The sequence below is a fragment of the Lepidochelys kempii genome, chromosome 26 (genome assembly GCF_965140285.1).
Source record: "Lepidochelys kempii isolate rLepKem1 chromosome 26, rLepKem1.hap1, whole genome shotgun sequence".
NCBI lineage: Eukaryota > Metazoa > Chordata > Testudines > Cheloniidae > Lepidochelys > Lepidochelys kempii.
In genome coordinates this window covers 11,188,355-11,212,681 of record NC_136405.1, presented here as the reverse complement: position 1 = coordinate 11,212,681, position 24,327 = coordinate 11,188,355, and the positions used below count along the sequence as shown (strand labels likewise).

General features: G+C 43.4%; 1 protein-coding gene across 12 annotated transcripts in view; it reads left to right on the top strand.

Annotated features, from left to right (window-relative positions):
* Positions 1 to 24,327, top strand: part of AAK1 (AP2 associated kinase 1) — a 125,862-nt gene that overhangs the window by 8,914 nt on the left and 92,621 nt on the right. The gene's annotated exons all lie outside the window — the stretch shown is intronic.

Genomic DNA, 24,327 nt, shown 5'->3' with positions numbered 1-24,327 from the left:
CTATCTTACACAAATGTCCTCGACCGCGCTTTCAATCGAACCCTGGTTGAGATCCCATTTTCACACGTGTAATCACGCTGCTGGATTACTCCCTAGGTGCAGGATAAAATGGTGTCCTTGGTCATTGGGTATTTTTTTTTCTTTGCACCCTAGAGACAGGATGACCCCAGAGACGGTCTTCAGTGTCTTCTCATCCCTCTCTTTACTCCATATGCAGACTTGGCTACCATTGTGTTGGCTTATAATGCTTAAATGGTGTGTGTTTCTGTCAAATGGAAATAATCTCCTGTCTGTTCGTCAGCTCTGCTTGGGACATAGACACAAATATCATCCGTACATCCATCATGCAACTATGAGGGTCCGTGTAATCCTAGTTTTCATTTAAGATCTCACATGACATTCTTTATAGATAAATACTATGACAGCAGTGTGTTGGGTGTAGCGAGTTTGTCAGGCATGTTAGGAGTTGCTGACATTAAGCAGTGACCCCTTTGCCGGGTGGCACCAATGGGCCTCTGTTACACTTAGGAAATCATTTGAACTTCCATCATAAGAATGACACTCCTAACACTGACATCCCCTTCTACTCCACTATCTCTGCCAATCAAAAAAAAAACGAAAAAAAAACACACAACCCCAAGCAGAATTTTGACCCCATAAAGGGACAAGTGCCAGGGACTTCAGAAAATCCACCAGGGACTTTGCTATTTTACATGGAAGGTTCTCTGAAATTATTATGCTGCCACTCATCCCCAAATGCTAAGACATAGCTAAATCTACTGATTTTTTTTCCCCTCTCCCTCTTCCCAGGAAAACACGGTCCAAAAGAAACTCCATTAACAAGACCCTTAATGTTTGCATGCCTCTGTCCTGATGTCAGCAATAGACCTGTAAGCCTGTTGCTCTATGCTTGTAGCACTTGTTTGTGGAATTTACCACCTGAATTCCTGCCGTTTGGCTATGGATCTAATTCTCTGCAGAAACATGGATATGTTCCTTCACCACTCTGCCACTTGTAAAATGGGGATAACTTATACTTCCCTTCTCAGGCATATCTTAAGGATGTGTTACTGACCGTTTGTAAAGTGATTTGAAAGCAGAAAGCCCTCTTAAGATACTATTTCCAAAATGTAATCACTGCCACAATGGAATAAAATGGATCTGTGGGAAATCTTGCCTAGTCACTAAATATACTTGTGGCTGCTGTTGACTCATGAGTTGTGATTTTGTTTTTAAAATTGTGGTCTTAACTCTATTGTAACCTTGTGAATTAGGCAGCAATTGCATGAAGACCATTTTGGCTGGTTCCATGTGAGATGTAGGGAAGTCTTGTTTGAAATTCAACCCTTGGAGTTCTGCAAACTGCTCATGAAACTGTTATGAGTGATCTGTAAAAGAGTCAGAAACGCTCATGATACATAGATAAATACAGACAGAAATACCCAGCACTGCTGTATGTAGGTACAAATGAGTCAGAGGCACATGCTTGCCTTTCTTCTTGGGGGGGGTTAAGGAAAAAACACTTCTTACAGGAGAGAATAGGAGGGGATTGAGGCAGGCAGAAAGTAGGTAGGATGACTTAATGATTAAGGTACTAGTTTGGGACATCCGGGTCCAGTTTCCCACTCCCTTGCAGACTCTGTGTGATCTTGTGCTAGTCACCAGGGGCCATCATTTTAGATGTATTTAGCTGCCTAAAGATGCTTCATGAGATTTCAACAGCACGTAAGTGCCTAAATTCCACTGAAGTCAATAAGAGTTAGGTGCTCTTGAAAATCCCACTAGGGGCCTATCTGCATCTTTAGTAGGGAAGTACATTGTAAAACACCAGACATGTCCCAAAGAGCTATGATCTAAACCAGAGGTTCTCACGCTGGGAGGATGCGGAATGTATTCTGAAGGGGCATGAGAAGGTGGGTGGGCAGGCGCGGAGGGGAGGTGGGGGGGGAAAGACGCGGACTTGTATGCAGTAATGAATAACTAGCAAAACTGATTTCTCCAGACACAAGGTTCTCAGCTGGCACTGTGCATTTTGACAGATTTCTCTTGTACAAAGTTGTTGACATCTGTATGTTAATCTGTTTGCTATGACACTGTGTGCATGTTTAATAGTGAGCATTGATCACAATTGCAGTTCTGCTTTTGCTCCTATTACAATGGATTGTTGGCTCCATTTGAATTACTGCCTTACTGTTTTAATAATTAGTGAGTTTCATGGTGGTTTTTTTTTTTTTTAATGTCGGTATATGTGCTGGTGGGGCATAAACTACCACAGACCCACAGAACCAGCGTGTGACCAAATAAGTTTTGAGAACCATTGATCCAAACCGGCAAAGGGTGGGCGAAAGAGAGGAAGGATGGCTTAGTGGTTAGGAGATTAGCCTGGGCTTCAGTTCCCTGCTCTGCCACAGGCTCCCTGATAAGTCACTTTAGTCTCTGTGCCTCAGTTCTTGATCTGTAAAATGATCGTATTTGCCTAATTTATGCAGGTGTTGAGGATACATATATTGAAGGTTGTGATGTTGTCAGATTCCATGGTAACAGGTGTCACGTAAATATCATAGATGTATCTGCAAATGCTATTGGGTAACGTGTTTTATAGCCTTGAGAGGTCCTCTCATCCAGTCCCCCACACTCAAGGCAGGACTAAGTATTATCTAGACCATCTCTGGCACGTCTTTGTCTAACCTTAAAAATCTCCAATGATGGAGATTCCCCCACCTCCCTAGGCAATTTTATTCCGGTGCTTAACTTCCTAACTGTCGGTGGTTTTTCCTAATGTCCAACCTAAACCTTGCTGCAATTTAAGCCCATTGCTGCTTCTCCTTAACCTCTGAGGATAGGACAATAACACAAGGAGGAGGGAGGGGAAAAAAAAAGTAACAACCTTTTTATGTACTTGAAAACTGTTATCACGTCCGCCCTCAGTCTTCTCTTCTCCAGACTAAACAAACCCAATTTTTTCCATCTTCCCTCATAGGTCATGTTTTCTAGCCCTTTGGTCGTTTTTGTTGCTCTCCTCTCCTCTGGACTTTCTCCAATTTTGTCCACATCTTTCCTGAAACGTGGCACCCAGAACTGATTGCTGTGGGACCCCACCCATTCTAGGTGAAGATGGTTTCCCACAGCTTCTCCAGCTCTGCTGCTCCACCTTGTTCTATTCATGAAGCAGCAGAAAAATGAAAGACAACAGAAATTGAGAATGGCTGCTGCACTCCCTGCCCCCCCAAAGTCCTGCTTCTTGGAGCAGGTTCTCTGACGCACTGCATTATGGGAGCATCAGCTGGATTGGTGTAGACAGAATGCTCCCCTTGGTGGCCACAAGCAGTCAGCATAGACTGCACCAGGTGTGAGCCCAAGACCACCTAGGAGTCGCAAAGGATACTTGTACAAGGCCTGGCCCTGCTGTAAGGTGTTGAAAATGTGTTGTAGGATCGAGGCATTCCAGCCAATGTTGCCTGATGTCTGTACATCAGGCACTCGGACCCCAACTGCCACACTGTAAAATGGGCATAACCAATACTTGCCTTCCTCAAGGGTGGCTTGTGAAGCATAGCTGATGCCTGGTAAGCACTCTGAGATCTCTGGAAGGTGGTATTTCCAAGGGCTTTGCCTACTAGGCTTTCAGAATCCCTCTCTGGCTACAAATGGGCTGTGAAACCTTGCTCCACAGGAGCACTGAATGTTTGTATGCCCAAGCCAGGCAGAATGGAGGGGTGGCTCAGACTTAAGTACGTGAGCATGATCAGAGTTGGCAAGGTCTAATCAGTCTCCAATCATTTATTGGGTGCATTTTAAGGTTTTCTTCTGACTGTGAACAACATAGACCAGGTAGTATTCAGATGAGGGATGTTGGTTGTCCTGGTTGGGAAGAGCAGCTGTCAGAAGAGTGATGGGGGTCACTTGGACGCTGGACCAGCTTCAGGTGGTAGGGATGCATGTGTGCAGCACAGGAGCTGCTGGCAGGGAGGAAATTTTGGCTCACGGTTGAGTCCCCCCTTGTGGCTTCTAATGCTTTCCTCTTTAGTTTCAATATTTTTCCATCCAAGCCAATACCCAGTTGGTTGTTATTGCTTTTATGGTGGCATCTAAAAGCCCCAGCCAACACTATTGCTCCATTGTGCTATGCCCTGTATAAACACATGGTCAGACAGTTCCTACCCCCAAGAGTTTGCAGTCTAAATAGATGACAGAGGAAGGATAGGAGAAAGGAAGGATTATTCACCCTGTTTCACAGATGAGGAACTGAGACCTAGAGATGAAGTGACTTGCTTAAATCACACAGGTAGTCTGATGAGCTGGGAAATGACCCCAGACCTACCAAACCATGGTTCTGTGTTTTAACAGCAGCACCCTCTTTCCCTGTTCCCATAGAGACGTGAGCATTTACCTTCAATATCAAAGAGCACCTTAACACTCCCTTTTTATTGGGGTCAGCTTCAGAAATTTGCTTCCCTGAATGCAAAGTGCTATAATCTTGCCTCTGCATGTCCTAGGGATCTGTGCGTTGGTCTCATATTCGCAGAGCACATACTGCTGCTTGTTGTTGGAACCTACGGGCATTTTTTTTTTTGTTCAGCTAAAAGTTACTCTAAGAGTTTAAATAATCAAACTCTATAGGCTTTTCCGGTTTGGTGTAGCCAGGCTGTGTAAAGATTCAGTGACGGATTGTACTGAAACATCTATATAAAAGATGTATTAAGGGTATGGTGACTTAAATACCTAACCAAACAATCTAATAACTGGGCAGGGTGTGTGTGAGAAATTTTGGATGTGGCTTTTTTACGTTCCATTGCACTCTACAGACACTAAGCCTGATAGTTTCCTCTTGGAGTGAGGAAACTGAGGCACAGCAAAGATAGCTGACTTGCCAAAGTTTGGTAAAACCAGGAATTCAGGAAAGACTGCAGGAGTTCTGGCTCCCACTCCCCTCCTTGAACCCCTAGTCCATACTACCTGTCCATTGTTCTCCTAGCACCTCCGTCATGGTTAGGTGACCTTGAGAACAAGCATTAAAAATGTCCAAGTTCTTTCTAGACAGTGTTTAGGGGTGGGGATGTTATTCCAGAAGGAATTGGAGTAGGGATGTAGCAGGGTTATTGGTACCTGTTAGGGGAGAATGTCGATCTCTTTAGATGTTGACTGGAGTTAAGTTTCCCTATTTTAAAGCCAACCATGCGTACTCCACAAACCTTGCCAAGAAGCATGCTGCACAGACACCTTTTCAGTGCAGTTCAGCTAACCCCTGAAGAGTCATACCCCAAACCTGGACCTCTTTGTGCAATCGTAATACACTGGGGTTGAATGTAATGAGCAAAATCTTCTTGACTATCTAGCCGCTGGTTTGAATTCAATGATAGCTACAGATTGTGACAGTAGAATCCTCTCCAAATGTCGTGCAATGTAATCAGGAACTGAAAAGGTCATTGCTGACTTCAGGGGTCAATTTACATATCTTCCTTCCATAGGAATGTTATGCAGTCCTTAACCAAGTTGTTTCTTCTTTTTTTTCTTTCCCTTACTCATTGAAGTGACAGATTAAGAAACAAGCTAGTCTGCATCTTAGACACACATGCAGTTCTACAGAACACAATCTACTTTACAATTATAGGCTAGTCAGCCAGTTTGTCTGGTACTGGAGTTAGGCTTAAGCTATTGTAAAGAATAAAACTCCCAGATAAGTTGGGGAAGAGTCCCATACGGCTTTTGTAAAGGGAAATGATGCCTCCCCAGCCCATTTGAATTCTTTGAGGACGTCAACAAACATGTGGACAAAGGTGATCTGGTCAATATATGTACTTGAACTTTCGGAAAGCCTTTGACAGGGTCCCTCACCAAAAGCTGTTGAGCAAACTAAGCAGCGATGGGGACTTGAGGGAAGGTCCTCTCATGAATCTGTATCTGGCTAAAAGATAAGAAATATAGGGTTAGCATAAATGGTCAGCTTTCACAGTGCGGAGAGACAAAAATATGGATCTGCATCTGATCCACGATCCGTAAAGATGGTAAACAAGGCATCCGCGGATGCAGATATCCACAGACGTGCAGATTTGCAGGACTCTAGAAAGAAATAGTGGGGTCCTCCAGGGATCTGTACTGGGACTGTGCTGTTCAACATAATCCTAAATGATCTGGGAAAGGGGGTAAACAGTGAGGTGACAAAGTTTTTGAAGATAATACAACATTACTCAAGATAGTAAGTCCAAAGCTGTCTGCAAAGAGTTACAAAGGTATCCCCCCTAAACTGGGTGGCTGGGCAACAAAATGGCAGATATTCAATGTTGATAAATGCAAAGTAATGCACATTGGAAAACATAATTCCAACTATACATCTAAAATGATGGGTCTAAATTAGCTGTTACCACTCAAAGAGATCTTCTCTGAAAACATCAGCTCCATATGTATTGGCAGGTTAAAAACCAAAAAACGCTAGCAGAATGTTAGGAAGGGATAGATAATAAAACAGAAAATATCATAATTCATCTATATAAATCCCTGGTACTCCCTCATTTTGAATACTGTGTGCAGTTCTGGTAAGCTCCTCTCAAAAAAAAAAAAAAAATCTTAAAATTGGAAAAGGTGCAAAGGACAACGAAAATGATGAAGGAACAGCTTCCTCATCAGGAGAGAGTAAGAGAGACTGGGATTGCTCAACTTTGAAAAGAGACAGCTAAGGGGAGATATGATAGAGGTCTATAAAATCCTGAACGGTATAGAGTAAGTGAATAGGAACATGTTGATTACCCCTTCTTACTTTGACTTGGTCCATCCTGTGCTTTGCTGCACATCGGGCTACCCACATTTGCCATCCTTGCCCGTCAACTGCGCTCCTCTCCAGATCTTCCCATTTCATGCTGAGGTGCTTGATTTCCTTCAGAACTGTTCATTTCCATATTTGTGGTCTTCCTCTCTTCCTTCTTGCATTTTCTGGCTTCTATTCAAGGGCGGCATTTGCTAAGCTTTCTTTTTCCATTCTCAGAACATGTCCCAGCCACTGATGTTGTCTTTTGTAGATTATTTGTGAGAGGCTGCCTTGTCCGGTCACTTTTCTGACTTCATTCATCCTCCTATCTCTATATGTTCCCAATGTTCTTCTCAGATATTTGTGATGAAATGCATCCAGCTTTTGCATATCTTTCTTGGTAAGTTGCCATGTCTCACTGCTATATGTTGCAATGGTGACCACGATTGCAACAGTTTTGTCTTGTGGGACATGTTTTTGAGTCTTCCAAATGCAGCATTTGCCTTCCCAATTCTTCTTTCCTCAGAACTAGTACCACCTTGGCTGATGGTACTTCCAAGGTACATAAAATTGTCCACCTTCTCCAGTTTCTCTTCAATTTATTTTTGTCCCTGTAGTCCCCACTAACATGACTTTACATTTCTTTGAATTGTATCTCAAACCTATCTTCTCCATTACTACTTTTACTTGGTTTGTGCATTTTTGTAGTCCGTTGGCATCTTCATTGATAAGAGCAAGGGCATCAGCAAAGCCTAGATCACATAGCCTTGAATTGTTCCATTTTAGGCCATATGTATTACTGTCATATTGTTTTAATCCATAGTCAATGACTAGCATAAACAAAAAAGGAGACAAGACACACGCCTGCCTTACACCTGTCTTGATGCTGAATGGCTTACTCAATCCATTTTCCATTTTAATGCAGCATTTTGGTTGGCATAGAATGCCTTCATAATTAATTTTGTTGGAATTCCATATTGTCCCACAATTTTTCACATTGTTTCTGTTTTCACTATCAAATGCCTTCTGAAAGGCCACAAAATTGATGGCAAGACTGCCTTGGAATTCAATTGTGTTCTCAATAATCCGTCTCTGGGTGCAAATAACATCTGTGCATGATCTCCTTTGTCTAAATCCAGATTGTTGTTCACCTGCGGTGGTATCCATCTTTCTTTTCATTCTGTTCTGGAGGTGTGCTGCTAATACTTTTCCTGTGACAGATAGAAGTGTTACTCCCCTCCAGTTTGAACAATTGTTTAGATCACCTTTCTTTGGTAACTTGATTTATGGTACCGAGGGTCCATTCTTCCGGCACTTTCTCCTCCAGCCATATTTTGTTGCACAGCGAACAGATGACTGATTCCACGTTTTGCCTCCATATTTAAGCATCTCAGAATGAATGCTGTCCAAACCAGACCCCTTGTTGTTGTTTTTCAGCTTCTGCAGTGCTTTTTTCACTTCAGTGTTTTACCTCAGATACATCTATATCTAGGTCTAATGGCTTATCTTTGTTAAATTCCAGTCTTGTATTTGGTTCTGGTTGGTTTAGCACTTCTTTGAAGTGTTCCACTGATCTATTTTCTTGTTCCTCCTATGTTTTCAAAATTTCTCCTTGTTTTCCTTCCACTGGGGCGCTTCTGAATTTTGATCCATATTCTGTTAACTGTTTCAGGATTGTGTAGACTGTGCTTGTATTGTTTCTTTCCCGTGCTTTTTCAGCTTCACTAGCCTTACTCTCTATCCGATTTTGCATATCTTTTTTGCATTGTTTCTTTACTGCTTTGTCAAGGTTCCTGTAGGTTTGTTTTGTTTCTTCAGTCGCATGTTGTTGTACTTAAGCCTTTTTGTTTTCTTCTTTTGTCTATAACTTTCCATTGCCCCTTCACATAACACAAACCCAGGAGTCCCCTGACTAAATTAATAGGCAGCAGGTTGAAAACCAACCAAAGGAAATGTTTCTTCGCACAAAGCCCAGTCAACCTGTGGAACTTATTTGCCATGGAAAGTTGTGACGGCTAGAAGTATAACTGGATTTGAAAAAGAACTAAGTAAGTTCATGGAGGACAGGTCAATCCATGGTTATTAGCTAAGGTGGCCAGGGACAGTGTCCCATGTCCTTGTGTCCCTTAACTTCCAACTGCCAGAAGCTGGGACTGGATGCTGGGGGGTGGTGGATCATCTGAAATGACCCTGTTTTGTTCACTCCTTCTGAAGCATCTGGCACCGGTCACTGTCAGATGACAGAATGCTAGGCTAGAAGGACCATTGGTCTGAACCAGTATGGCCATTCTTAAGTTCTTCATATTTAATATCAACACCACCTACTGTGGTGTAGAATTTAAGAAATCCATCGTATTTGCAAGTTATAAGTTTGATTTACAATTGTGGCAAAAACAGATTGCCACAGGGACGGATCAGCTGTGATTGCTCGAGTGACTTCAGTGATATGTGGTTTGTTTTTGTTTTTTTGTTTTTTAAAATACCAGCTGAGGATTTGGCTTATAGAATTTTTCAGATCAAGGTGCATTGAAATAGACCCTTTCATTGAAGGTGCTCAAATCATATTTCAAACACTAACCGAATAAGCTTCACAAGACTTCCATGAGGAGGGGTAAACAGAGAGGCACACGAGGGTGCAGGGCTGGGATTAGAACCCAGAAATCTGGATTCTTAGGGTTTAGCCAAAAATACATCCCTTGTTTAAAACAAATGAAAAAATGGTGGATTCCATGTTATAGCCTTCAAAAATAATATTGGCTTTCAACTTTTATCCTGTTTTAGTTCATGAACTCTTTAGAGGAGGGACTGTCTCAGTATATGTTTACATACTACCTAGCCCAATAGGATCTACCGTAATAATGAAAGCTCCTTGCATAACGATATTTTAACTCTTCTGTTGCTACAAGGTCTCTTATGACACTTGAAGAAATTTTTTCCATAACTAAGTTTTTTTTTATATCCTTATTACCATACCTCTGAAACGCCCTCGAGCCCCATTGGGGGCTAGGCCTCATTCAGGAGAAGAGCTATGTCCGCACTGTGGTTTGTAGCCACATTTGGCAGCGGGGAGAGCATCTGGCAGTGCAGAACGGTTTCAGCAGCAGGACACTAAAAATAACTGTGGACATGGGATGCACTGCTTGGGCATGTAGAGAGCTGTGGGGTGGGTGTACACACACACACACACACACACACACACACACACCCGGGGGTCACCTGTGGATGGCATTCTACTAGGCTAAGCCATGCCCCACCGTCTACACTGCTATTTCTACCTGTATTTGCTGGGCAGTGTCTGTAGTCTACCGCGCCCTAATTATAGACATACCCTGGGAGACCATCCTTGCCCTGGAGAGTGGTGTGTTTTTTTTTTTTTTTTTTAAATCAAAATAGACAAGGGTGGGAGGGGAAACAGGCACAATGGGGTGTCTTGCTGAAATAACCTGCGTAGCCCACGGGTGGCAGAGCTGGGAGTAAACTTACTGTATGCAAAAGCTTGTTTGCAAAGAAAGGAGGAAGGTTTTTTTTTTTTTAAACCTTCCTGGTCTGTTTTTGAGTCAGCAGTTCTGGTTTTCATTAGATTATAAATATGATGCCTCCAAAGCATTTTATGCATTGATTTCTCCCACCCGCCGCCTTTTCAGCTGTATCCAATAGCTGCAGTTTCTTGCTGGCTTGGCAGTTTGTTGTGATCACTCTGAAACAGCCATGGTCCACCGTGCCACTGCTCATTTCGCTTAGTGATGAACAAGGCCTCTCGGATGCTGTTAGCTGCCATGTGAAATAATCACAGCTGAAACGTACTTCTTAGGGGGCTGACTGGTAACCAAACAAATGGTGTGTTTTGGGTGTTTGTTTTGGCCCTGTGAGTTATTTGTGACCTTTTTTAATTGTTTTAGTTTTGGGCTGGAGGTTCAGGGACTGAAGTTGTCACAACAGAGAAGGATTGAAGCTGCTTTACAAAGTAATCTAGGAGGAGGCAGTGTATCTTGCTGCATAGTAATAAAACGTTCCTCTGTCAGCTTTCGGTTGTGCAAGCCTGTCTCTGGCAGGAAAGGATGATATCCGTGCACAAGGCCGTGAAATGGAACACATACCTAGCAAATGTAACTGGGTGAAAACCCTAAGCATGCTTGCTGCACATAGGGCTGCTGCTCTGGTCAAGTCCCGCAATCCCGAGTCGTTCCTTCGGATGATTTAATTGCCACTTTAAAACATCTCAGAAAGGGTCCCTCCATGATGCAAGTGTATTTCTAGAAGGGTTTGGAGATCGGAGTGCATTCTCACAGGTGTAAATCCACCCCTATGAGGAGGGCTTAACACCGGTTACACACCACTTATGCCCTACACCAGGAGTGCCATGCTGGCAGCCTGCGCAGAGGTGAATTTCTCCCACTGATGTCTCAGGACTTCAATATTAATGACCCTGTTGCCTCCCAAAAACACGAGCCTCCTCTTTTCTCTCTGCCCCCTAATGATTTACAGCTCACCTTTTTGCTTTTTCAGGGGAGCTGAACAGGAGCTGAGGGAGTGCTGTTTCTGGGGGGGTTGGGGGCCAGGATTATGAAGACACTGAGTTACATGGAACCGGCACTGAGAGAGACATTTAAGTCAGCAGAACTTGGCCACCAGCTGAGAATCTGGCCCTTCGACTTCAAACAAACGGGAGCTTTTGTTGTACCTAGGGAGATGAAATCCTTTTAGTACGTTAAATATGTTAGACGCTTTTTTATTAAAGTGCCTAGTGGTGTTTAAAGACTAGAAAGTAATCAGTACTTCAGTCAAAGCTAGGTGAGCTGTTGTGGCTTCCTTGAGCTTCTTATGAGAGGCATTCTTAATGACCAACAGGGAGAGGGCTTGCGGCTGTGTTGCAGAATCAGAAGTGTTGTAGATCTGCCGGAATGGCCCACGTTTTCTCTTGGCTGCGTGGGGTGCTAGAACCCCTTTTTTTTGTGTCTGGTTTCTCACTCCGGCAATTGCAGTTGGACTCTGTGCTCGGTGCAAAGTTTACAATGAGGCATCTCTCTCCCTGCCGCCCCCCCCCACCCCCCCGACCCCAGCTAACTCATTTGATATGAAGTCATCTAGCATGCTGCGGTCAGGGCTCCTCTGCTTTCAGCCAATCCCATTGTCTTGTGCTCTTTCACCCCCTTTGCACAGGTCGGCTGTGTGGGGCCGAACCAGACCTGCATATTCAGAAGGGTTTTAATAAATTTATGTATTCAGGCTGACTTGGGGGTGTGTGTGTGTGTGAGCTGAAACTGGGTAAAGAAACTGTAGCTTTGTAAGTCACACCCTGGCTGCATCTATGCTGGTAATTTCAGGGCCCATTATATGACAAGCTGTCTGGTTTTAACAGCTATTGCTACAAGGAGAAAGAGGGGCCTTGTAGTTAAGGCACTGGACTGGGGCTCAGGAGATGATGGTTCAGTTCTCTTCTCTGCCAGAGTCGCCCTGGGTGACCTCGGACAAGTCACTTACAGTATGTTTACACTGAAGCGTTAGTTTAACTTGCCTTAGTATGGCTACAAATAGCAGCGCAGGTGCGGTGCAGAGGTGGCTGCACAAGCATGCTGTGGACCCCAGGTCCATTCTCAAGTTGCCAGCCCGTGCTCCAGACCATGTTGCTGCATTTACGTTGTTGCGTATCCATGCTAGCGTGGGCACGTCTACCCATGCTGTAGTCAAACCTCAGTGTGTAGTATTGACCTAGCTCTCTCTGCCCCACCTGGGTTTCGTTGTAATCCCTTTGTCTTCTTGACTGTAAGAGTTCTGTGGTAAGGATAAGCTCATAGTATGTCTACATAGCAGAGTGAATTTGATTTAAATCACTAGTCAGGAAGACTCGATTTAATCATGGTTTTCTACATAAGTGCATTCTTGTTGGTTGTTATAACCTTAATACATATTCTTCACCACTCAGAGATGTAGGTTTCATTTTTAGAAGGTACACGCTATATACATTTTTAAATAGTGATTTATTTTGAAAACTTTTCAGATTAGTTTTTACAGCTGTATCCAAAAATGAATAATTGTTTTGGTTATTTCATTTCATGAAGCAGATAGTTCATCTCCCAATGACTTCATAAATATCTCCACTTCAACAGGTTAATATTTGGAGGATTTTCTAATACAGCATGGCAAGGAAGATAACCTCACCCAACAGACATTTTAAATTTTGTTTTATTTAACAAAAACAATGTAGTTAAGTAGTCTAGATTTTTTTTCTTCGACAGCAAACCTATAATTTAACACAAAGGCATATGTCCCTCATGTCTCTCATTTATCTCTTTGTCCAGATCTATTCCGCCCCCAACAATCTTTGCTATTCATTGAACTTTCTGGAACTTTACACTTTTAGAGAGAGGTAGGGGGTTGACTCTGTGTACACAAATTGAGGAGGGCAATAGAGTTGAGATCTGTTATTTCTCACCTCTATATATATTTATTTAAAAACGTTTTTGCAGTTTCACAAGCATGTTACATCTGGAGACACAAATCCAGTTTGAGAACTGCAAAACGAAGCATCTGTGGTATTTTCTAGACTGAGCATTGAGTCCCATTGGGTAGATACAAAGACTAACCTAAATAAACAATACAGAAGCCTGTGGAACCCCGTAAGACTGGGTCCCTAATCCATTAACTATTACAACTCATTTACAAAACTCTGCTTAAACATGAGTATATTCTCATATTATAGAATTAGAATTTAGAATCCCTATTCCATGATGAGAGGCATTATCGCTCAAAGATGGGTTATTTCCCCTCAAAGCATTTAAAAAAATTTTTTTCCCCCCAAACCCTGCTATGTACAGTCCAATGGGGCCTTCATTTGGGCCCTCTAAATGCTACCGTGACACTGACAATTATTGATTAGTGTGCCACCAACCAGGTTGTGGCTTCATAAAGCAAAACCCTGGATTTATGTACTTCTACTGGGAGAGCCTTACTGGTGGCTTCTTCACCCAGAAAACTAGGATCCATAATGCCCTACCACTGTAAATTTGCAGTGGTAGCAGTTGTAGATACTGTAGTATAAACAGTGAAGTTTGAAGGTAGGATTGATTATTTATTTTTAAATCCCTAGTCCTGGCTACACTCCATTTTCATCCACAGTATCAAAGGCCTTTATTGTTTGAACAAATGGTGCGATTCCACAGTCTCAAGTTTTTCTCAGTGTTTTTGAGCAAGTTTTTAGTCAAGGAAGAAAATACGGCTGTAACAATCTGTTGGGGGTGCTGGGAGCCACTGTTACCTCTCTGCCTCAGGAAGAGTGAGCTTTTCTGGAGATTAGACTGTGTCTACTCCCTGCCATACCAGTCTGTCTTCCTCACCAGCAAACTCCTCCAGACTCTCTGGGCCCAAATTTTGCCTAGTAGGTGACCATCAATGAACTTCAGCCCCCAAGCTTCTCAGATGTTTCTCTACAATGCACAGGCCCTGCCGTTTCACATTCACAGAAGATACTAAGAATGCTGTTCTGTTTTTAAAGAGTCAGTTAATAAGTTGCAACATACTTAATTGGGGTAAACACACCCTTCCTTTCAAACACAGCACTGAGTTGGTTTATAGTAAAAAAAAAAAAATAAATAGCAAGTTTATAAGCCAAAGGACATAGGCTAAGTGACACCAAGTAGAAGGAATAAAGATAGACAGGCGTACAAATAAACAAAAGTTAAAAATAACCGTAATAGCTAAGGCCTAATTTACCAAGTTACGGTCTTTAGTAAGGAAACTACCTTGAATAATCTTCCCTTTCCAGCAACAGTTGACTAGCTCTTAGCCAGGATCCTCCAAGTCCAAGGTGCTGGTTTTCCTTGAGTCCTTAGGTGAAGAGTAACTTAGGGGCTTGCTCCCCACCTCTTTATAGTCTAGTAAACCTTTTAAATGTGTGGTTCTGAAATGTATCCCCAGATAACATTCCTTTTTCCTGCAGCATGTGGATACCGTGAGCTCTTCCCTTGTCACCTCCCATTGGAGACTTTGACAGTGCAAATGGCTTGTTCCTGCAACATCTGATACAAATCTGATAAGTGTGGGCCCCTTACTGAATGAGGGAGGCAATCTAGTGACAGAGGATGTGGAAAAAGCTAATGTACTCAATGTTTTTTTTGCCTCTGCCTTCACAAACAAGGTCAGCTCTTAAACTACTGCACTGGGCAGTACAGAATGGGGAGGAGGTGACCAGCCCTCTGTGGAGAAAAGTGGTTCAGGACTATTTAGAAAAGCTGGACAAGCACAAGTCCATGGGGCCAGATCCGCTGCATCCAAGAATGCTAAAGAGGTCCACGGATGTGATTGCAGAGCCATTGGCCGTTATCTTTGAAAACTCATGGCGATAGGGGGAAGTCCTCGACGACTGGAAAAAGGCTAATGTAGTGCCCATCTTTATAAAAGGGAAGGAGGATGATCCTGGGAACTACAGGCCAGTCAGCCTCACCTCAGTCCCTGGAAAAATCATGGAGCAGGTCCTCAAGGAATCAATTCTGAAGCACTTAGAGGAGAGGAAAGTGATCGGGAACAGTCAGCGTGGATTCACCAAGGGCAAGTCATGCCTGACTAATCTAATTGCCTTCTATGACGAGATAACTGGCTCTGTGGATGAGGGGCTGCAGTTGTGCAGAAAAGGACCTATGGATTACAGTAGACGAGAAGCTAGATATGAATCAACAGTGTGCCCTTGTTGCCAAGAAGGCCAATGGCATTTTGGGATGTATTTGTAGGGGCATTGCCAGCAGATCGAGGGACGTGATCATTCCCTTCTATTGGACATTGGTGAGGCCTCATCTGGAGTACTGTGTCCAGTTTTGGGCCCCACACAACAAGAAGGATGTGGAAAAATTGGAGGGAGTCCAGCGGAGGGCAACAAAAATGATTGGGGGACTGGAACTCATGACTTATGAGGAGAGGCTGAGGGAGCTGGGATTGTTTAGCCTGCAGAAGAGAAGAATGAGGGGGGGATCTGATGGCTGCTTTTAACTACTTGAAAGGGGGTTCCAAAGAGGATGGATCTAGACTGTTCTCAGTGGTAGGTGATGACAGAACAAGGAGTAATGGTCTCAAGTTGCAGTGGGGGAGGTTTAGGTTGGATATTAGGAAAAACTTTTTCACTAGGAGGGCGGTGAAGCACTGGAATGCATTACCTAGGGAGGTGGTGGAATCTCCTTCCTTAGAGGTTTTTAAGGTCAGGCTTGACAAAGGCCTGGCTGGGATGGCCCTGCTTTGAGCAGGGGGTTGGACTAGATGACCTCCTGAGGTCCCTTCCAACCCTGATAGTCAGATTCAAATGCCTAGCCCTTTGAATTTGGTCACATCTGGTTTGAAGTGTTGGTCTCTTTCCTTTGTCTGGAGAACACGTGTTTATCAACTCCCATCTTTTAGTCACAGACTTGGGTCTTGTCTACACTACTGCTTAAGTTGATGTCTTAGGTTGCGCAAGACTGAAAAAGCCACAACCCTGAATGATGCAGATTACATTGACTTATAGCACAGTGTAGACAGCACTTCAGTTTCCACCTCTCGTTAAGGTGGTGTAATTATGTTGACGGGAGAGCGCTCTGCCATCGACAGTGCGCATCTTTACCAGACACGCTATGTCAGCCCAGTTGCGCCAATGTAGCAAGGCAGTGAAGACAAGGCCTTTTTTAAGGCATAATTATCAGTAAATGTTCATGATTCCCCCCACACACACACAGCATTATCACATACATTTCACAGTGTGATGTTAGTTTTCAAATGATACCTCACAAGGCGCATTCTGTACAGATATCATTGCAGTAGTGTGGAAAGTGTGAATATGGGGGTGCCCTACGGTCACAGCTGCATTGTTTTCTGAAGCACTTTCTGCCTTAATCTCTCTAACTAGAGTCAATTCCTGCAGCAGAGTTGCTCTCTGGCCATTGGTATTTGGGCTTAGATCCCTGAAAGAAGGGATTGTCTGTCTGTGTGCTGTGTTTGACCACCTCTGTTCCAGGACTGGTGTATACATGGTTGGTTGGTAAATGAGTTCCATTAAGAATACACCCAGAGACTTCATCACTGATTTCTCCTCCAATGGAAGCAAGCCTGGAAGGCAGCGACATCTACTCCCGCTGTAAAAAAAAGATAAAACCATTTTTCTGATGATGCACACCGATGATGATGCACTATAAAGGGAAGATGGAGTCTAAGATAATTTGGGTACATGTTATTGGTTCGTCTAGTTTAGGAAAAGAGGATGAGGTTAGGTTGGGGTTAGCTAACACGTTCGCTGCCTCAACTTTTTTTTTTTTTTTTCCTTAATCCAGACAGATCCTGGATTTCTGTGTCAATAGTTTGAAATGTTCTGGGCTCCTCTCTCTAATTTTAGCCTCTACTGTGAACTTCCTGGCATTTCATAATGTTTAGTTGGGGTGGTTTTTTAACCTGTTGTCTTCCCCCCTGAACTTGGCATAACATTCTTGTATGTATTTACCTTTAAATTACTCACATAAATGAAAGTTATATTTGAAGCTATCTGCCCAGGAACTGATTTAGGGAAGGGAAGGGTTAAATTGACCCTGTTGGGAGATTGGTATCTGTTGTTCCAGGGTGTCTAACTGGCAGACCTGAAGTTGAGATCCTTACATGTTTCCTTTGGGTTGAATGGATATGTCTGTCTAGTTCTCGAACAGTTCTGCCAATCTTAAATGTCTGAAAAGGCTCGATTTCAGATCTTAGATGAGTTTCTGTTTTGGTTTTGGAGTGACACTTACGATGCATGCTTATACAGACGTATGACCTTCAACTTGAAATAGTGGTGGTTTTTTCTTCTGCTCTGACGTCCACTTTAAAAAATACTTCTTTTTTTAGTTTGTTTTTTAAAGATCTGATACGGAAGAAAAGTGTCCCAATGCAGTTCTACACTGCTTCAGTATTAAAACTTTGAAAGTGCTGTTCACCAATAGTGGGAACGGCTCCAAGATTTCAAACTGAAGCACAACAGAAAGTTTTCTAAATCTATCAGATTTTAAACAAATGTGATTCTTATAGCTGGCAAAGTGTTGCGTGTCAACTTCCTGGGCCAAAGAAAAACAGCAAGGCACCTTTTTAAAGACTAACAGATTTATTTGGACATAAGCTTTCGTGGGTAAAAACCCCACTTGCTCAGATGCATGGAGTGATATTTATGCCTGTACCTGTAAATTTACTGACACATGAAGAGAAGGGAGTTACCTTACAAGTGGAGAACCAGTGTTCAGGGGGCCGAATTGTAATTGACGAGGGGGAGTCCCAATACCCAGAGAGGGAAAATTGCTTTTTGTAGTGAGCCAGCCAGTCCCAGTCCCTATTCAAGCCCAAATTAATGGTGTTAAATTTGCAAATGAATTGTAGCTCGGCAGTTTCTCTTTGAAGGTTTTGTTTTTTTGTTGAAGTATGGCTAATGGGTATGTGCGCACCACTGTGTTCCTATTGGGTGCTGCCCGCGCTTGACGTAAATCAAGCAGCCTTCACATCCAAGTCCGTGAGGCTTGTTGTTTCCTCTGAGGAGCAAAGTCTCTGAGCATAGACCTCAGCTTAGCATACTTCATCATCTGTTTTTATCAGCTAGACACTCCATTGGCAACAGATGGGCTTTTTGGGTTCTGAACTGGGCTTTTTGGTTTTTCTAAAAAAAAAAGTTTTTTTTTTTTTAAATGAAAAACACTGGGAGCATTCAGAGTGTTAGAACGTTGGACTGCTATTAAATCATGAGATCGCCGTCTTTGATCTCCGGCCAGGCGAATCATTATGTGGCTCCTTTGCGGCCAGAAACCTCAGTGCTGTGGATTCATTGCTTTACCTCGCTTTAGTCTCGCAGTCAATTGGCAAACCTATAGTTGTCCATGGAGTTTGAGGTGCGAGGTGGCCATTTTTTTGTTTCTCTTGCACCAGATGATTGCTGCTTTTTCCCTCCAGATTTGTGTCTACATGGGTCTCCTAAGAACTTCACAAAATTTGGGAAGTGTGTGCGCGTGCATCAACGAGCCCAATGGGCCACATGGCTCCGGCTCGAAGTGCTACTGGAATAGCAATAAAAAGTCACGCTTCCTGCATTTCTAGTCGCCAAAGAGGCACGGAAATTCATATTTGGTTTAATGTGTTGAGCTGGATGAATCCTTCCTGGTATATTTGACTCTTTCTGATGTGACCGTGTTCCTGCTGATCCGCCACATCTTGGGAAGTAATATGGTCCAACAAATGGGGTGTTTTTGACTGGGACTCCAGACACCTGGTTTCTCTTCCTGCCTCTGCCACGGACCTGGTGTGTGACCTTGGGCAAGTCACTTCATGGCTCTGTGCCTCAGTTTCCCCTCTATGAAGTGGAGAGAATACCTGTCTGCCTTTGGAAAGCACTTGAGGTTTATGGCTGAGCAGTGTTATAGAAGAGATTATTTATTCTATTAGGAGAAATTTTCAAAGGCACAAGCAGGATTTGGGCACCAGATTCCCACTGATGTTCATTGGGCAGCCAGTTGCCATTTGTGGCTCTTGTAAACCTTGCCTATTACTATTCTCCCCCCCCCCCCCCCCAGTTGTCCCCCTCCCCCGAGGTCTCGGTCCTCTGACATCAGAGGCATCTGGGCAGCAGATCCTCCTTTGGTAGCCTTGATTATGGGTAACAAATGCCAGTTACTACCGTCTAGCGCCATGGCATTGTATGGCCTGTTCTGTAACAGCCTGTGCTCACAGGATGTACTGTAAGACCTTTTTTGGTACATACTGAATCCCCTGCTACATAGCAGATCTTTGAGAGTCTCTTCTAGACCAATACAAATAAATAGGCCATTGTAACCAGAGGGTTATGACATCAAGTTGGGAGTAAGAAGCAGGTACTTAAGTCCTAAACCACAAGGATCCTAGTGTCCTTCTGTTCCAACATAACTAATAATAAACTAATACAAATAGAGAAATACAAAACTTCTTGTTTCCCCTTTGGGTGGTGTTGTGCCAAAGGGCAAGCAGCCTATTGCAATTAGAAGGGAGGGAAAAGTGGCTCTTGAGGGGGGAGTTGCCTCCGCTCCTAGATCTTGTCATTTCAGCTAGATCCTTTACAGGTTCACACAGCGGGGCTCTCTGTGGCGTAGGTGGGAAATCCTCTTATCCATATAAATTGAAAGCTTTTTGGCCTGCATTTACAGCAGCCATCTGAGTGGGAGAAAAGCCAGAGAGCCTCCAACACGTACATTCTTCTCTCTCTAGGGTGGCAGTGACTGGCTAAAGATGCTTAGATCAAAATAGTCCTGTGGTTTTCTGTGTTCAGCTGAGATGGCTTGTGCATCCTATCCTGGAAAGGATGAGAGTGCTGTTTAGCCGATTTGGCTTTTTTTACAGGGCGTTTCCAGTACACAGACAAACTGCTTTGTTTTACAAATAGGTGAGGGAAGAAATGCTGCATGTCTGCAGCACGCTGCTACTAATTGCTATCTGTTCACCACAATGCAGAACTGTGTGTACAGCATGGATATGGGCGGACAATCTAGCTAGAATTCATTTTACAGCACCCAGCTCTCGGCTAGAGGGAGGGCCCTTTATGCCACCCTGGCAGCATAAATAGGGAATAAATGACACCTCTCTCTCTCTCTCTCCCCCTCACCTCCACCCGTGAATATCCATTTCTCCCAGCAATATATTGAGCCTCCCCAAAAATTAACCAGGCACAACTCCTGGGGTAAACCTTCATTCCCACTCGGCTATGGAAATAGCTGTTGTCTAAAATACCTACCTTCTAGAATAGTTCATTTCATCCTAAAGTACCTTTAATCTATAGCAGCGCCGTAAGCTTTTGAAAGTGGGGAGGGGCAGCATGGCTGTACCTAACAGGAGGGGGAGCAGTCTTGGGGGAAGCCCCACCTCTTCAAAGACCCCATCTCTCGTTTTTTTTTTTTTACTGTCCATGCCCAGCAAGCAGGAGCTCCAATTTGAGACTCGCACCCCTAAAGTGAACACCGTGAGAGAGCTTTCTCTACCGTAGAAGGACGCACAATTGAGCGGATTCTGTTGGGATTTGAACCTGTGAGGGCAGGGATGTTTAGGTAGGCCAAAGGCTTCGGCACATTTTCAAAAAAGGGCTGGGAACCAGCTGAGCTGTGTCTGAGGAAGGTGGGAGCTGGAACTGGAGCTCAGAATGCAAACCCATGTCACTTTCCCTAGTGCAAGGAAGTGTATCCTTGCGGGCACTACATTAATACGGAGTCATTTCCTTGTCTGGTGGGGGAATAAACAAACTGGCTGACTTGGCTTTAAAGCAAGAGACTTTTTTTCACTGATGGATTTTTCCATATGAACATCCAAAGGCCCCTTCACTGTGCAGACCTACTTTCTGAACACACAGCACACGCTTCAGCTGTTTCAACCGGAGCTAAGGAATCAATCCATGATGTGCACTTTCTATGCAAGCCTTCACTTAACACTGCAAGTACTTCTTGTACTATTCAACTAACCAGCACTTTTTGCGGTCGGCTCCTTAATTAACTACTTTACCTCTCACGTATTTGGGTAAAACTCTTTCATTTCGGGCTTTCTGAGACTAGTAGCATAGGCGTTTCCCCTAAATATGGTGTGCTTTATATGTCAAAGGAAACTCGGTCGCAAGTTGCCTGCGAGTCTGACTGCCAGTCACCAGCACAAGGAAATGGGAGTGGAGGCTGAAATCCAGTCTGAGCTGGTAAATCTCAAATTGCACCAGTCTCTCTTGCTTTTTTTAAATTCTTCTTGCACAATGATGGAAGTGTCATCTGGAATTTACAGCCTTTGCTGTAAATCTGCTCCGTTATTGTGGCTTTCTAACTAAACCTCAAACACTTTGTTTAAAAATAATCGGGTTCTAATTTAAAGTATGGAGATCTTGTCACTCCCATTAACTCAAGGAGAACTGTAAGGTGCTTGATATTGTTGATGATGATGATGATAATTAGGGTCAGTAGATATTGACCATGATCCCAACACTTTGCTATCGGGCAAGGGCGTAACCTGTTGCAATACCTGATATGGGGAAGGAAATAGAGGTTAAACTCCTCCTACCACTTCTTTGTGTGTCACAAGGTCACCCTAAAAACTGGGGCTTGGTGCTTTAAGACTACCTAAAGCTGCTCCCCTCTGGGATGGGGAAGGAAACTGGAGGGTCAGGGAGGAGCGCTGTTTGGGCATCAGAGTAACAGCCGTGTTAGTCTGTATTCGCAAATAGGAAAGGAGTACTTGTGGCACCTTAGAGACTAACCAATTTATTTGAGCATAAGCTTTCGTGAGCTACAGCTCACTTCATCGGATGCATCCGATGAAGTGAGCTGTAGCTCACGAAAGCTTATGCTCAAATAAATTGGTTAGTCTCTAAGGTGCCACAAGTACTTCTTCTTTTCTATTTGGGCATCGTTAACTTCATTTTCCTCAGAGGAGTTCTGGGGCTCTTTGTTTCTCCTGTACTATGTTTGTTCCAAGTCACTTAACATCTCTGTGCCATCTTCTGTAAGTTGAGGGTAATGCGTCCTTCCTCCCGCCGCCTTATTAGTACTAAGGAAACTATCCGTGGCCCAATTCTCCCCTGGATGAAATTGTCATGACCTGAATCTACAGGCAGAATCCAGGCCCTCGACCTGCGTCAGAATTCAGGGGTGGTAAACTGTGCTCTCTGAAACTCTTGTGTATGAAGCTTCAGCCACCAGAAACCAGCTTAATCATAAAAACCACATATGTTAAACTCTCCTACTGAAGTACACAGTGGCTGAGATGTCCAAAGTCACATAGAGTTAAACATTCAGCTCCCATAGACTCACACGTGGAGTTGGACACCTAACTATGGACTCCTTCGAAAGTCAGATGCCATAGCTCTGTTCTCTGTGGGGTCTGATCCACAGCCCACTGAAGCCACAAAAAGACTCCCGTGGCCTTTGGATCAGGCCCTAAACCAATAAGGATTCGTTAGATCAACAGTGCGTCAAAGGAACTGGATTCAGATGGACTTGAATTATTGTAATGTACGTCAATCATTTGGCATAGATTGTAAACTCGTTGAGGTACAAGCCGTCATTTTTGTTCTGTGTTGGCACACAATCGGATTCTGGCCTATGCCTAGGGCTAGTGGGTGCTAAAATAATACAAATGCTATGTAATCATCATCATTTGATGCGAAAATGGAGCTGCTGCTGAAGTACCCTGCTTTGTAAATAAATCTGTCTGCAGTTGCTGTAGTGATAAGGGAATTGCTTTAACAAAGTTCAAACCAATGCGGTGTCTGTAACTCTCACCTGCTGAAAAACTATTAACCCTTTCTAAATACGCAGTTCGGTAACAGCATAAAACAGAGAGCAAGACGAACGTATGTATTTGTCGGATTAATACCAACAAAATCAATACAGCTGTCTTACTACCCCGCTGCAGTTGAGTAATGGGGATAGATGTATATAATAGAAAAGCTCCATATAAAAATAAACGCACAGATGTTTCTATATGGTGAGGGAGAAATAATAGAAATACACACAAAGAACTTAGTCAATAGGGAACCACTGTCTGTGGTTTTCTAGTCCATTATTTATGTAGCTTTGGGGTGCAAAAGGTGGCTTAGAGGGCAGTTCCCAGACTATCCTCCACAAGAGAGCAGGGCTAGACCTTGCATTGCATAGCAAAAGCACTTGGGTGCACTGGAAGGGGGGAGTGTGTGAGTGTAATGGGCACCTTTGCCATGCAGAGCTACTACTAATCTAGCTAAAAGAGCTCCGTGCACAGCAGTGTGGTCTAACTGGGAGACGTGCTTTCTGTTCCCAGCTCTGTCACTGACCTGTTGTGTAACCTTGGGAAATCACTCCACATCCATGTTCCTCAATTTCCCCATCTGTAAAATGGGGATAGTGATACTTACTTGGCTTTTGTTAATCCCTTTGAGACCTATTGAGAAGCTAAGTATTATTGGCCTTTGGGGTAAGCCATATCTGAAGGCTGAATTTGCTGCTCGTGTATAGCAGTTACCAAACAGTAGAATTTTGCAGCTAATCATTTTGTGCTTAAACTCACCAAACTCTTTCCCTCAGTTTTTTTTCCTTTTTATTGCAACAGGTGGATGAATCCAAAGTTGTGGTGCACTGAAACTATCTCTTTTTGTAAAAGATGTTCCAGAATTAGTGCAATGCACACCGACCTGGGGAAAACTGCTTGGTGTAGTTAAGTGAACAGGGAAGCCGAAGCAAACTCGAGAGAGGTGTCAAAGGTATAAGAGTGGGAAGCTTAGTACAGAAACGAGGAGAAAGTGTACAGGAAGAAAATAAGCAGTCAAATCAAGTTGTCACGCCCAACAATGGGCTAATTTGTTGTGTTGATAGTCAAGTGGGTATGGTAGTTAGAACCGGGAGGCGAAAGAAAATCCAGGAGCTGTATTTTAGTAATACTGCAGGAATGGTAAGCTGCTCATGCATAGAGCGAGAGATTGATTATGGTTTTCCTGTAACTGGATCATAGTAGCCTGTTTTTTTTTTTTTTTTTTTTAAGTCTTATGTGGTCTAGTGAGCCTGCCCCTAGCACAGCTAGGAAAGTAAACTGTGAGGTACTTCTGCTAGCTTGCATGATATATGGCATCCTAATCTCTGATACATACTATT